Source organism: Heterocephalus glaber, unplaced genomic scaffold (genome assembly GCF_053883595.1).
Source record: "Heterocephalus glaber isolate CG9 unplaced genomic scaffold, H.glaber_assembly_v1.0 deba00001688, whole genome shotgun sequence".
In the NCBI taxonomy this organism is placed as follows: domain Eukaryota; kingdom Metazoa; phylum Chordata; class Mammalia; order Rodentia; family Bathyergidae; genus Heterocephalus; species Heterocephalus glaber.
In genome coordinates this window covers 6,328,155-6,343,352 of record NW_028258413.1, presented here as the reverse complement: position 1 = coordinate 6,343,352, position 15,198 = coordinate 6,328,155, and the positions used below count along the sequence as shown (strand labels likewise).

Genomic DNA, 15,198 nt, shown 5'->3' with positions numbered 1-15,198 from the left:
GGTGAGAAAGGGAAAGGGATGTTGGATTAGGTAACTATCAATCTCTGACACATGTTGTATTTTTGTCTGCATTTTTAAAATCTAATGTATTTCTCAATATAACGAGAAACACATTTACTGCTAAGAAACTACTGCCATTGGGTACATACAAAGGTGACATCCAAGGGCTATGTCTACTTAATGTGAAAACCTTCACAGTGCAGGCTGTTTTGAATTTCGTCTGCCTAAAGTCTTTTGTGCAGTGGTAACTTGCGCCTACCATTATTTTTCTCTTCTAAATCTCTAATAAAACCTTTGCTCACACAGCACACGATGGCAGTTTTCAATTTCTAATATACCACAGGCTCCCAGCAGCTGGAAGGATTAGAACTCATTTTTTTTTTAACCAGGGAAAAATCCGAGGTGAAGAGAAACAACATTCCTAAGGTCATGTAACTGAATCTAGGGCTGGACCCTATGTGCCTGAGCTTTCCTGAGTGCACATGCTTCTCATGATGACCCAGGTGTCTGCAAAGCTCCTCCGGCACAGGGCACTTCTTCAGAGCTAGGGACCCATTTAATACGCTGCAGAGCTAGACAGCCCTGCACAGCTCCCAGGCGGCCCAGGAGAATGACTGTGTTTCCCTGAGCATGCCAATTTGAAGGCATAACATCCGCACAGTACAGTAAGTGCTGCTCTACCAGCTACTATGATGCAGGTTCTTTGCTTTCCTCTTCCTATGCATTATTGATGATAAATATGCAACAAGTTCACCAATTATTACAGAAAACGGCACATGACTGTGAGTAGCAACATTAATTCTAGATCCACACCAGTTTGTTCTTCAATTGAATATTCACTTATCCATTTTTATTTATTATTAGTGCATATTAATTAATTATACAAAAGAATCACACCAGTTGGGCTTGAATCACAGTTCTAACTTCCTAGCTGCATGATCGTCATTAACTTAGCTTCTCCCTGCCTCGGCTATAATATGTAGGCAATCATAGTTCTCCTGTTACAGGATTGTTTAAGGGTAAGTGAGTTAACATCTAGTATTTGCAATATGCTAATTCCCAGTAATTACTAATGCCTAGTAATACTACAGTGTTTACAATCATTCCTAGCAGTGGTGGAGTGTTAACATTGCCACTCCAGTCGTTCCAGCAGAAGGGAGATTTTTCATAACTGGAATATTTTAATGTGAGAGTCCTAAGACAGAATTCTGAGAAACATAGAAAATGAAACACTGGACAAGTAAGACTCCCTCTTCTGAGCAAAGGATAGTTGGGCCTCTTCTTATTCAACCACTGTAGATATTAACAAAACAACTGATGTCCTTTTACACTCAGACTGCCCATCTCACATCAGAAATGACAGAGGCTGCAGAGGGAAGTAGGAGGTAAACTTTAGGCTGGAGGTCTCTGAGGTGGGGATGGCAGCTGCCCAGCGGCCCTGACAGCTCTGGACCACACAGAGGGCCGGGACTGGGTTTTCCCGAATATCGCCTTCTTCTGACTGGCCCATTACCATTCTGCACCAGGACTTCTCTCACCTCCCTGGATTTTCTTTGTTCAGTATGGTATCATATTATCATGCTTATAATATTCCATAAAGAAATAACAAATGAAATAAAGAAATCCACAATGTATGGCCCTTGTCTTCATTTTTAAAAACAGAGCACAATACACATGCAGAAATAATTACTAAAAGGGAATAATCCATTTCAGAACTGCCTTATAAAGCATCTCCTCCCTGTATTTCTCCAACTTCGCTTGTCTCCTCTCCAAAAGAAAAAAAATGAGATGGAAAATTGAAATTAAAGGCAAGACACTATAGGGATAATAAAGCAGCTACTCATAAGGAAGTCTAGCTCAAATTTTACTTATTTGGTAAAGATAAAACTTGATTTGTATAGGATTGATATGTGTAAAACTAGCTTTACAATTTGCTGTTTATGTAGATGAACAGGTATTTCCCAAAAAATCCAGGAGGAATCTTCACCTACTTATCCCCCTCTTTCTATACCTGCCGTCTCCTCAAACCTAGCGCATCAGTGACACCAATAGATGAATGTGATCCTTGTGCAAGATCATTGATAAAGAAGGGATTCTATCTGTCATCTTAAAGTGCATGTGGAACTAAAAGTAGCTGTGGCTCGGGAGCAGGCTAACGCCTGGGGCATAAACTTTGGAAGTGAAAATGGAGGTTGGTGCCAAGCAACACAATACAACAGCTGTGAGTGCTGAGCCTCAGCACTGTGTAAGGCTGCACGAAGGAGTCTGCACTCCTCTCCCACTGGGGATCCTCGCAGCCCCCTGAGCTCAGCATAGCTGTGAACATCTGGGTCCACATTATGACCAGGTAGTTAATACAACAGTACAAACTCTTCTATGTCACAGCCTGCTTGCTTTGGTCTGACCACTTTATACCACAGTGGCACTCTAGTGGACATGGAGAGCTATTAATGGAGTTCACAAAGTTTTGATAGCCAAGGAGAAGGATTAGGAAAGAACTCCTTTTGTCCACAGGACCTGTGGCCCTAATTAACTAACATAATAGAGAATAGATCCCACTTGAGGCCCAGAGCCATTTTTTAAACAATCAAAATAATGATTTTTTTTGACTCAAGCTTTTGCTAGCAGTTATTTTATTCAATAAAACCATACTTTCTTCTGAACTCAATATATTTGAGCAGCTTCTCTTATGCACTTAGGGAAAACCACTCAACTTGTGTGATGAAATGTTAATTGAACTGATTTTAATACACACTCACTCAGAAAAACTGAGATTCACAAATGATTTCATACATAAGCAAGTCCTAAAATGTTTTGAGAGTGAACAGGGTTCTGCTATGAGTTATATATATATATATATACCCAAGCTCACCATAAAATGTGGCCTCGTAGTATTCAGGCTTAACAGGAAAGAAAAGAAACTGTGACTGCACATTATAGAGTTGATTCCAAGTCAATCTAAAAATGAAATGTGTGCAGCCTTGATCTCTTAAAAGCAAACGGTGGCCTTAATTCAGAGCTTGAATTTTTTTAAGTGTATACTAGATGCTCTTGTAGAATATGGAGTAGCTGCCCTTTCTTTATAACACACAACTACTGCTCCTATTCTGAAGTTTTCTCAGGAGTTAGCAACCACACTGTTACTTATGGTTACCTCTGTATCTACTACTGCACAGAGTTCAGTACCCATTGATTTCCGTAACTGGGTTTGGGTATTGGGGGCCAAACATATTTATCAGAGAGGTCAGAGCATGGCCATGTAGCTGCAGGCTGGCTATTCCCAAAAGGAGGGAGGTGACCACACACTTCGGCTGCAGAGCCAAGCATGAAGAAAAACTACAGTTAGCTTTTGCTGCTTTTCTGAAGACTGTATTTGCATTTTAAATTACATTTTGGTATATTCATGTTCATCTTTCTTTTGGCTTTTAAAGCTGGAACAGAGAGTCTTGACAAAAACACTGCCTAAGACTGGCATTTATTAGGGGGAAAAACACGTCCACATGATTCTTTTTTCTAAAATATTCCTTTGAGATTAGTTATTTCAGAAAGTCATGTTGACAGGCAGATGGAGAAAAAGATGCAAGATGGTTTCAGAGATTCTAGGAATCTTAGCGCCTGGATTTCCATTTTAACATTTCAATTCTTTCCTAGTCAGTGAGTCTCTCTAGCTCACTATATTAAAACATGTACAACAGTAAAATATATATTAAACCTGCTCTCCTGGTACAGGCTGGCAATTACATAGTTTATCACACCAATAAGTTTATTGAAATAGAATCAAATCAAATTTCTTGTCTCTTACATCCCTGTGTAGATGATCTTCCTACAGATCCGTTAGGCTCTGTCTGCTTTCTCCCACTGAGTGGCATAAACATTATTGATTGGCAACAGCCTTCTCCTCCTCACTGGGTGTTACAATAGAAGGCAAAACAAAAACACACATGAACCGGTTTGTGAGCTCATTCTTCCTTCTTTGAAATGGGCCAGTGCCTCCTCACTAAATGATTAACACCCTTGACGTTCTTGTGGACTCTGTTCATTGACTTTAGAGACGGGCAGATGCAAAAAATACTTTACTTTTCATTTTACTATTAAAGGACAAATGCTAAAAAACTGAAGATGAAGCCATGTTCCCCGGGCAGAATAGACAGGTAATATGACCAAACTGTCAGTTTTCCAAGGGAGATACTAAGATGGAAATGTACTGCTATCATTGAATCAAAGCAGCTGAAAGGCTGATATTGCTAGACATTTCTAATCTCTGTATGTTATTGGTATGTGTCAAGCACATCCTAATCTGTATGGAATTGATTGATTTCTTAGAAATTGTGTGTGTGCCTGTGTTATAATAATAATCAACCCTTAGGCTTGAAGCAGTTTTACATGCATTCATTAAAAAATCTGTTGACTATAAAAAGCACATTGTGAAAAGCACAGGTCTCAAAACATTTACATGCTGGTTAACAGAAGAGCAGATAAGAAATAAACAAGAGAATGAAATCCTTTCTGGTAGTTTTAAGTGCAGTGATGAGCGTGAGAGGATCCAGGACAAGGAGGCCTGGCTGTTCAGAGAAGATGGGCCCGCAGGAGAGGGAAAATGCAGAGGCTCGAGCCGCATTTCTAGGGCATGAGGAGCTACGGATCATAACTGAGACCAGCTACACCCAAACTTAGCACTGAAACATCCCCGTGTGGAGGGAAGCCCTGCTGGTTGACTCCCCAAGTGGTCTCCTCACTGAGGGTCTGCTGCCTTGAGCTCCTTGTTCTCTCTACCCGTTCTCTCTACCCAGGCCTCACGCCTGGCCTCCCCTGAAGCCTGCTTCTTTTCACAGCAGGCGTTGTGGCTGTCTTGCGGGAGTCAGACTCTAACACGAAGCCCGGCTTCCCCCAGAACAAGGTACTGGCTCTGAACCTTCGTATGTCTGCTCCTGGAAGTCTCTGACATCATTTCTGCCATTCTGCCATTTTCTGGTCATCAAAGCAAGCACTGAGCCAGCTGGGGTGTGAAGGGAGAACAATCAGACAGCGCCTCTCACTGGGGCCTCTCAGAGGACAGGCGGCCATGTTGGCTCTGCCCACAGGGGTCACAGGAGGGGGTCCACGCACACTCCGAGCAGCACGAGGAGTCACAGACGGTTTGAGACATGGAAACAACACAGTTTCATGTTTGTTTTAAAGGATCGTTTGGCTGCTAGAGTGTACACTGGATAAAGACAAGATGGAAAGCAGGGTAAGGTGGAAGCTACTGTAGTTGTGTGGATGGAATGGAAGCGGTGGAGAAGGAACAAATGTGAAGTACACTGTGAAGGATTTGTAGGTGGGTAGAAACACCCAGGGCTGGATAGGCAGGCGTACTGTTCCCTACAACAGGAAGGAAGGGGTGCAACCTTTTCCATGTTCCATGTAACTGTCCCAGTCCCCTTGAGGTACCTGTGTGGTAGGCCTTAGTATCTCCAATCTTTCCTCACATGAGGACAGTGGGGGTCTTAAAAGAAAGAAGGAGTGAGGGGAGTGGAGAAAGGGGAGAAAAGGAGAAGAAGGGGACTGGAGAAGAGGAGGGATAAATATAAGTTTTTTCTAAAGCACAAAAATAAATAATGGAAGAACTGATCTAGAATTTGTTTTGATACCTAGTTAACACGTCTTCCATTATGCAACACAGTTAACTGTCAATCATTAGCAAGACAAGTTGAGTTTTAAATTATTTGTTTATTCTTATTTTAAGCCTACTCAAACAATGTTTCCCCCAGGGTAAAATAGGGACAAAAAAGATGAGAGGAAAAATTTTGTTCTGATTAACTGCCAATTTATGCACTGGGTTGACGATCTTTTCAAGATTTCCATCATTTAGATCAAATTGATTTTCATTTTGTTTCTGTTAAATATCGCCATCTAGGCATATATTTTTAAGTTGAATTGAGAACAAAAATGAATAGATGGAAAGCATGGTCCTATTAGAAGAAGACAGGAGTTTCTACTTCTTACTGTTTCTGCTTTACATTTAAACTTAGGAAAACTTCAACTGTATGCTTCAATTTCCTCTTCATCAAAATATTATTACTTTTTTTTAACCACGTCATGGACATGTAATAAGAAAAATGCTGAGAAAAAAGTTTTATAAACTTCCAAGAAAATTTAGAGAATTTATCATTATCATGAAGTCCTCAAAAAGCATTAAATTGTCATTTAGTCTATTACTAAATTCCCAAAAAGATGTCCAAATTAACCCACCATCTTATGACTCTTTCATCAGAAGTAGAAATCTTGGGCTGGGAATTCAGCTTAGTGGTTCCACCGCCTGCAGAGACCTGAGTTCGATATCCAGTACCAAAATAAAGAGGCAGAAATCTTTTCCTGCCACACCCAGGCCACATTAATCACCATGCACTGTTCAACAGATTTCTACCAAAATGGTCACCACGTATGCAAACCCGCAACATCCTAAGAAAATAAGAACTCTGTGAAAACCTGTGTCACCAAGACTATCCAGGACTATTGTTATGGCCGCATAACTATTGGTCGGATTTTCATAGCCATTACTAATTATATTTGTCTTCCATGCCTTTACTTTATACTGACTGACTTGTCACTGTGAGCCCCTTCCAGTTAGTGGGGGCACGGGACGCCGTGCTGACACACACACACACACACCCGAGACACCTCTCTCCCCTCTTGTGATGTTCCGGAATCTGCCCACAGCTGAACCCTGACTGGGCTGTGTCCTGGGGATGGGTTACGGGGGTAAAGAGAAGAGTTCGCCCAAATCCTCATCTAACGGCGGTATCTGAATGGTGCTTTCCTGGGTGGAAACAAGCCAGAGACATGAGAATGTTCAGACCTCTTCTTCCCAGGAGTTGTTGGCAGTGACTCCCACACTGCACTGTGCACCCACGAAGATGGATGCAGCTCTGAGTAGAGAAAAACAGATGGTTTCTTTCCAACTTGTACTGGAAAATTGATTTCACTGATTTGGAAATGCTGAATATTGAGAAAATTCTGCTGAATATCTAAACTTTCCAATTATTCCAAAATTTGATTAAAATTTCTGAGAAGATTGCAGCCAAAGGACCTTTGGATTACATGCAACCGGAACATAGTTAAATATTCTACCAGTGTCGTTATTCTTGAAATTGAAATGAAATCACTAGCATTTCAAAACATAAAAGTTCAAATGTCTTCTCTTTCTTCTGGTTTGGAGGCCACCAATTCTGACAGGCAGGATCCTTCTCTTGTTCTTCTGGTTGACCCTATCTCTCCACTGGCTTGCTGGGCTGGCCTAAGAAAGGTGTCCTGTGCCACCACTTGGGATTGGACTCCCCTCTCGACAGGTCCTGTGCCTACCATGGCACCTGTCACACCCACTACCCCATCTTACAGTCCTGAATTAACATCTTATCCCACAACACTATGCTAGACATTCCTTCAGTGCTTGCTTACTGATTAGCAAAAGGTCAAAGTCCTTGCTCCGGTTCTCCAGCTCAGAGCCATGCTAGGTAGGGTGTGTGGTGTCCTGGGCAAGTCTATGCCATGCACACATGTGATGGAAAATGCATGAAGCCTCCACAAGCCCGTGCGAGGTAAAGTGGCCCACTAGTGAAGATGTGCAGGAATGGGTAGGGAAGGGGTCACACATCTTTCTGCCCATTTTGGGTTGAGGAAAAACCTTCAGTGTTCAGGTGCCAACTCTTCCTGTTCAGATCTAGGAAACACCTCAGGCCTGGTCTTCTGATAGTGACAGCTCCTGGCTTGGGGCTAGCAAGATGAATTCTCTATTTCTCATTGTTACTCTTGACATCATAAAAATTGCTGCCAGTTCCTGGCCTACTTTGTGTTCAAAGGAAGTCTTGTTTTTTTTGATTTTCCCACTGAAAGAAAAACAAAGGGGGTGATGGTGTTATGACTCACCGCATCAAGACCCCTTGGACTTTGAGTTCTTGCCTCTGGTTTCCTAGTAATACTTCTATAAAGGCAGTTCCATTACTTGGGATGCTTCCTCACCCATGGAGCATCTGTGAGTCCTGGTCTCCAATGACCCCAGAGTTGTGACTTGGTTCTGGACGGCCACAGAGTTTACAGGGAAATGTTAATGGCGGTCTGAGGCTGGTCAACTCTGAATTGTACAAACGCGAAACAACACACCATTCGCCCATGGCTTCTCTTAAACTCTTTTTTTTTTTTGTACCAGGAGTCGAACTCAGGACCTTGTGCTTGCAAGGCAGGCAGTGAAACCACTGAGCTACATCCCCAGCCCTTCTCTTAAACTCTTGAGATCATAACCAGTTCCTTCCTGGAGGTTACCCTTTTTCCCATGAGGGTGATTCCCCTGCCTTCCATCCCCCACCATGATTGTGAAATTGGGATTGGGTCCTGAGGACTCATGGGAAGAGCCACCTTTCTTACTAGGAAAGTCTGTCCCTCATCCAGCATGGTCTACAACCAGCCAGAAGAGCCAGATCTCAGCACATCAACTGGGGACCAGAGAAGTCATGAGTCAGAAGGGTGAAGAGCCTTTCCTACTCTGCATGTCACATTTGCACAACTTTAGGTCTCATGCCCTCAATTAGGATGGACAAACCTTTGAATATACCTTGGTGAATGTGTGTAGTATAAGTAAAAGTATAAAGGAGAGGAATACAATTCTATTCATCATTCTTGATGTTACAATTTCAGCAGAAACTATAGTCTAATGTTATTTTCCCAGAGAGCCACATGTCCGGACACAGGGTGAGGGATAATAGAAAAGCTGTTTTACCCCTTCATCCTGAGTGCTCACCCTCTGACTTCTGTCTGCTTGCTCTCCCCACAACCACAGACTCCGCTGCAATGGAAACACCACGATTTGCTTCCACCTTCCAGACCCAGTGCCTGCTGCTGTTCAGGTCTGGACCTGCCGAATTCCTGTAGTCTGTTATGATAATGTTGTCTTCCAGGACTGCCTGTAGTGTGGTTACCAAAGGTGTCTGCAAAGACGTCGGAAGGAATCTGAGTTTTCCAGGAAGCCGGCTGTTTTCCCTTGGTTTCTAACACCCCTTCTGAACCGGGAGCTTGGGATGCTGTATATTTAAAGGCATCTGTTGTACAACTGCCGAGCTGAGAGCTCTCTCTCGAGGCTGGGTAATCACACAGATGGCGAGCTTCACCACCAGAGCCACTTGCTGTACATGCCACATTCGGAGGAACATGTAAATACTTGGCACCACCATGAGAGTTTTCAGAGGTGTGACATTCATTTAGAGAGTCACAGCTTTGGTGGTGACAGCTTCTCTTTGGGGGCTAGCAGGACTAATTCCTCCTTCCTTATTTTTACTCTTGACATTCCAGAAATTGCCACAACTTCCTGATCTAACTTGATTTCTAAGAGTTGTGTTTTACTTTCTCTGCTTCTATTTAAAGAGGAAGCAGAGATTCCAATGGGAACGGGGTGCCGAAGGCCTGGTGGTCAGGAGCTTGTGTGGCCTCATTGCCACCGTGGAGTCTTGGGGTATATATTTGAGTTCCTTCCCACATGTCAGTGAAGGCCTCCAGCAGCCAGTGGCATTGTGCTCTACTGTCTTTCACCCCGAACTTAGTATAAAAGTGGATTTTAAATGCATATTTCCCCTACTTAATATTAATTGAGGACTTGCTCAGTGTCAAATAGTCATCTCCAGGGCGCCCTGTGGGATGAGAGCTGCCCAGTGTCTAAGAAAGTCAGGAAAGGCCACAGCTGAGGAGGACTGGAGAAGAGGGGAGGCCTCCTGAGGGACAAGGACAAGACACGGCATGGGATCTGGAGAATGGAGGGAGGTCAGGATGAGGAGTGGCAAGGTAGGAGCCTGGTGTCTGAGAGTGACGCGAGGTGGGCACCAGGTAGAGGTCAGTGTGACACAGCACCCTCCAGAATAAGCCCACAGGTAGACAAGACACTCTGCCATCAAACAGGAGCATGTTCAGAGGGGGAACCAGACCACGGAGGGAAGATGGAGGGGTGTGAAGAGCGCCATGGGCAGGGCAGCTTCGGGTTTCCTGGAGGAGCAGCAGTGATGTTGGATCTTACAGCATGACGGAGTGCGGGGGGGGACCATGGGAAAGAGGGAGAAGACAGCAGTGCCAGATTTCCAATGTCCGCTCCTGCTAACTGCATAGCGCAGTACAGCACCCAGTGTACCACGGCTGCCCCGCTATGCTCACTAAACAGAGCAGTGAGTGAAGGTGATGCTTAGTTCAAACTTCCTCACGCAGGGCTCAAATTCAAGGACACACTTCATGCTTGTGCACCACACTGCGTGCTACATTAAAATGAAGAATGTGTAAGAAGACAGGGTGCATAAAGCCAACCAAACATATGAAAGGAAAACCAGTAAGAGGCAAGCCTAGAAAGCCAAAAAGGAGACAAGGACAGGGAAATAGAATAAACCGGAGAAGAAACTCGCATTAAAAACAACATCAGTCTGGTATTTATCAGTGCCATTTTGAGTCATTTTCGATAGAAAACTCGGAAAACATAATGTAAAACAACAAAAACGACAAAACCACATTCCTCATTCCAACAGCCAAAGAAAATCAAGTACCTTGACACCCACTCCAAGATTAACCCTGGCTATACATCCTGTGAGACATCTGTGTTAATATTTCAGAAAGAGGGGTTAATATTCATCCACAATATGCTCTTTTCCTCCTCCCTAGTTTATTACAGGAGAGATTAATAGGAAAGCGAAAGCAGTTGGAAATAATTCTCATCTGACTTAGTGCGATTTACTGAAATATCAAGAAGACAGGAAACTTCTAGAAGACAGTTAAGTTCTAGTTTCCAGTAGAATTTATTTTGTACTAAGGATGGAACCCTGCGCCTTGCATGTGGTAGACTGATTCCTACCTGTCAGGTATTTTGAAAGGCACTTGTTACTCAGCGACAGTAACTTGCAGCAAAGGAAATGTCCAAAGGGCAGGCGAGCCCGGTTTCCTCCCCTCTGCCCTCACTCTTTGTCTGTGACCAGCTGGACCACTCCTTCCAGGCTAGCCCACTCCTCTTGGTGTCGTCATGGTACAGAATGCAGGGGCACATGTGGCACCAGCCTCCCTCTGACCAGAAGGGCAAAAGGGCCTCCCGGGACCACTTCTCTGTCACACAAGGGGCAGCCCTACTCTCCATGGCTCACTGGGGTCACATGACCAGCTCTGACTGCAAAAGTGGCTGGAAATAAAGAGCAGAACAGCTGTGATGTCTACTCCATGGTGAGCTCTTCTCGGAACCGAGTGTATGGTACCAAAAGAGCAGGCTCTACCGAGCAAGGGGGAAGGGAGAGGGGAAGGGGTTCTGATAATGGGCTTGCCTGCCATACGTGGCAACTCTGGAGCACAGGTAGGTCCCTGAGTGCCCTGACAGCCTCACAGTGCCACCAAGGACCTGCCACATACCTCCTGGGGCAGGCTCACCCTATGAGCTCCTCCTGGCACAAACCACAGTGCTCACTCTGGGGCCGCTGCCTTGGGCACCCTGTGCATCTCCTGTGGCCGGCTGCCCTCAGGCCAAGGACAAGCCCTGCCTGTTGGGCAGAGTTTCCAGAGAAGGCAGAGATGGTGATCGGTTCACATGTTGTCCACAGCTATCTTTGCACTGTTGGGACACGGACGGTGGGACCTGCACAGCCAACACACATCTACTCCCTGGCCCTGGAGAGAGAACTCTGTCGGCTCCTGATCTCTTGCTCAGGTTCCACCTTGATGTCCCCTACAGTCCTGCAAAGACAGAAGGTGCTCCACAAATCCCTGGATGAATGGGCGAGGAAGGCTTGAGAGGGGACGGATCTCTGGCACACTGAATACACGGCTGCTCCATGCTGCTTACTGAATTCACTCAAGAATTAACTAAGTCATTCACTCGTGAAGGCAGACTGTGCTTGTCCTTAGGGGTTGGATTCAGGATCTACTTTCCCGAACTCTATGTGCTTTGACAATAAATTGACCCTGTCTGTACCTCCTCTTCCTCCAGCATGACATAGAAATGACAGGACCCAGTGCATGTGGGCTGCGTACAACACTGCCTGACATACAGCAAGCACTCAAAAAGTATACGTTGTAAAGAAAGTGGTGAGAGAGACTCCACATAAATATCAGATCTCTGGACCAATTCTGTAAGCCAAGTCTGAGCCAGAGAGTTGAGGCAGATGCTGAGGGTGTGCACAGAAGGAGCCGCAAGTGACGAGGTCGGGACACAAACTAGCACACAGCAGTGGCACCGCCAAGCGGTCACATGCCCGTCAACTGACACAGCATGACTGAACCCTGCCTCCCGGTGACAACAACGCATGAGGTGAATGCGGGAGCTTCTCAGGCAGTGGCCCAGGAACCAAGTGGCCCTGTCATCTGATGCTGATTCCCCCAATGCCACTGGGGCTCTCCGTGGGCAGGGCCAGAGAAAGGGGACTGGCATCACCCAGCCAGCAGCCAGCCTGCTGTTGTGCCCTTTGCCAAGTGACACAGCGCCCAGCTTCTCCCTGTTCCCCCGGAGAACTTCACCAGTATGGAGGCCCAGGCCATAGGAGCCACCAGGGACAATGGAAGGGGCCCCAACCTCTGCACTCCCCTTCCTTTCTCCTGTCTCTCTCTCTCTCTGTCTGTCTCCTCAGCAGACAGCAACCCCTTTACCTTCCCCTCCACCCCGCCATCCCCTCAGAAGTGCAGGTCCGTCAGCTCCATGGAAAACTCTGTCCCCAGCGTGACAGGGCCACACAGCATCACGCAGCCTTTACCATCATTATTTTTAAACACTGCTTTTCTTTTAAAGCTGCACCGCACATCCGTCTACCAGAAACATGACTCTGTGCACCGCCTCTCCCCAGCCTCTCCTCTTATGAAAGAAAACACAGTCCTCACCCCAAAACCTCACCCAGGGAGAGCAGGAAAGGGCCGCCATAGTCACAGCAAGAGACCAAGTGGGCACTGGGAAAGTCCAGAGCAACTGTGCAGAGCGGCCTCCCGTGTCACAGCCGAGCACTTCCTCAGGCCCCAAAGGAAGTGCATTCCGCCTCCCACCCGGCCACAGTGCTGGCGGCAAGACCACTGGAGAAGGGGACGACACAGGCCTCTCGCTTGCTCTGAGGTCACTGTGTAATTGTGCGGCAGTCATTCCTCATTACCTGTCCCTTGGCTCATTAGGTGTGGAGACAGCTATGGCCGGCATGTGGACACTTCCAGCACACAGCAGGATGCCAGGCGTGTGGCCCAGAGAAAGGAGGCTGTTCCTTCCGGGCACACCCCTCACTCACTTCCTGGGGCTGCGCCGGTGGACTGCCCAGTGACAGAAGGGATGGGTTAGTGGTCACTGATACGCTCATAGCCCCTGAGGTGGTTACATGTGTGTGGCCACTAACACGCCATGCTTCACACAACCAGCCACATGCACCTTCAGCAGGCAGCCTCCCTCAGGTGAGCTGCACACGGGCTTCCTTGTGCAGCCCTTCTGACTGACATGTGTGCCCTTCTTTCTCTCTTCCTCCTTTCCTCCCTCCCTCTCTCCCCCTCTCTCTGTAACACACACACACACACACACACACACACACACACAAATACTAAAGACCTTTCTCATTGGCAAGAGTGAGTTCAGAACCATAAATATAGAAATACTAGTCCATACTTTTTCTCAGGCGTATAAAAAGCCTCAATTAGGTTATATACTAAAGGAAGTTAACAAGAAAAGAGAGAATTATAGGGAATTCTAGAGTGTTAAAATTAGGAATATTAGAAATCATAGACTTTAAAGAAAAAAACACCCCCCCCCCCAGGTTAGTAAAAATGCCTATCATAGAGTAATTTGGGATGTTACAGGCTACATCCCACTCTTGGGAATTCATAATGAAGTATGTTTTTTAAAGGTTCTAATTGTTAACAAAACATCTGTTTAACTCATTATTATCCTAATATATTAATTCAAAGAACACTTTTTAACTGCAATCTTATCAACTCCCAGTAGAACAATTACACTATAGCAAGGAAATCCTGTTCGGCTGTAGACCCGTCATTTTCTGCAGGTCTTCTATGCACCAGTTCTGCAGTTTACACCTTGGTTCTCCACCCCCACCATGCACTCATGGGTGGGGCTTTGGGAAGGTGTCTGGATGGGGCATTGATCGATTGCTGAGGAGGCGGGACTTGGTGGCAGGAAGCTGGTCCATGTGGGTGTGACCCAGATGCTTACATCTCCCCTCCCTGCTCCTCCCTTGTCTTGCTGCTTCCGGTCCACCATGCCATGAGCACCTTTCCTCCGCCAGGCCCCTCTTCCATGTCATTCTGCCATGGAGCCAGCAGACCATGGACTGAAACCTCTGCAAACCGTGAGCCAAAATAATCCTCTCCTCCTTTAAGTTGCGGGTGTTGGGTATCATGTCCCAGCAACAAGAAAAGTGATTAAGACAGTTAGTAATCTCAAACTTTAGCATGCGCTCAAATCACCCAAGGATCACGTCCTCAGTGATCACTCCATAACCTGTTGGGCTGAGGAGCCCACCAACCTCATGAGGGCTCCTAATGCAGGGGCTGCAGCACAACTTGAAAACTCCACACCCACGTTCTTTGCCTGAGTGAGCTACACATTGTTAACTGGAGAAAGCTTGACACTGAATGAGCTGGAAGCCTGTAGCATTGACTCTGGAAGTTGACCAAGCTCATCATGAACTACAAGGGCTTCTGAATGTGAAAGCCAAGGTTGGCTCCCAGCTGGTTCACAGCCAATGGGCCCTTCGCCTTTGCACCTAGCTTTGAGGCCCAACTCTTTTACTCTCAGATTCATCTGCTCACCTGGTTCATGGATACAGCTGGACTCAGCTGTTCATTCAACAGTTGTTCACAGAGATCCTCCATGTGTCAATCACTGGCTGAAACTCTAGGAATATCAATGAGCAAACAACAAAAATCCTCACCATTGCACGCTATGTCCCAGCAAGGGGGACACAGACAACAACAAAGAAAGAAACAATGAAATTATAGACTAAAGGTTAGAAGGCAGCAGGTGTTAGGAAGTCCAGGCTGAAAGAGATGAAGAGTATGTGTGATGGAGAAAGGAGCCGGGCTACAAAGCAGTGGGAATGTGACATCAGCCGGGCCTGGGGGCACACGCCTGTCATCCCAGCACTCCGGGAGACTGAGGCAGGAGGATCACTGCCAGGCCAGCCTGGGCTACATAGTGAGTTCAAGGCCAGCCCAAACTGCATAGTGAGACCC

General features: G+C 45.8%; 1 long non-coding RNA gene across 5 annotated transcripts in view; it reads right to left on the bottom strand.

Moving 5' to 3' along the window:
- The window catches only part of LOC110345976 (uncharacterized), a 372,088-nt gene that overhangs the window by 265,524 nt on the left and 91,366 nt on the right, over positions 1-15,198 (bottom strand). Inside the window, exon 3 of one of the 5 annotated variants that reach the window (XR_015446445.1) lies at positions 3-7,865. The exons of the other annotated variants lie outside the window; for them this stretch is intronic. This is a non-coding gene — a long non-coding RNA (uncharacterized LOC110345976). Of the gene's footprint in view, positions 1-2; positions 7,866-15,198 lie in introns of those variants that run through there. 5 annotated transcript variants of the gene reach the window in all.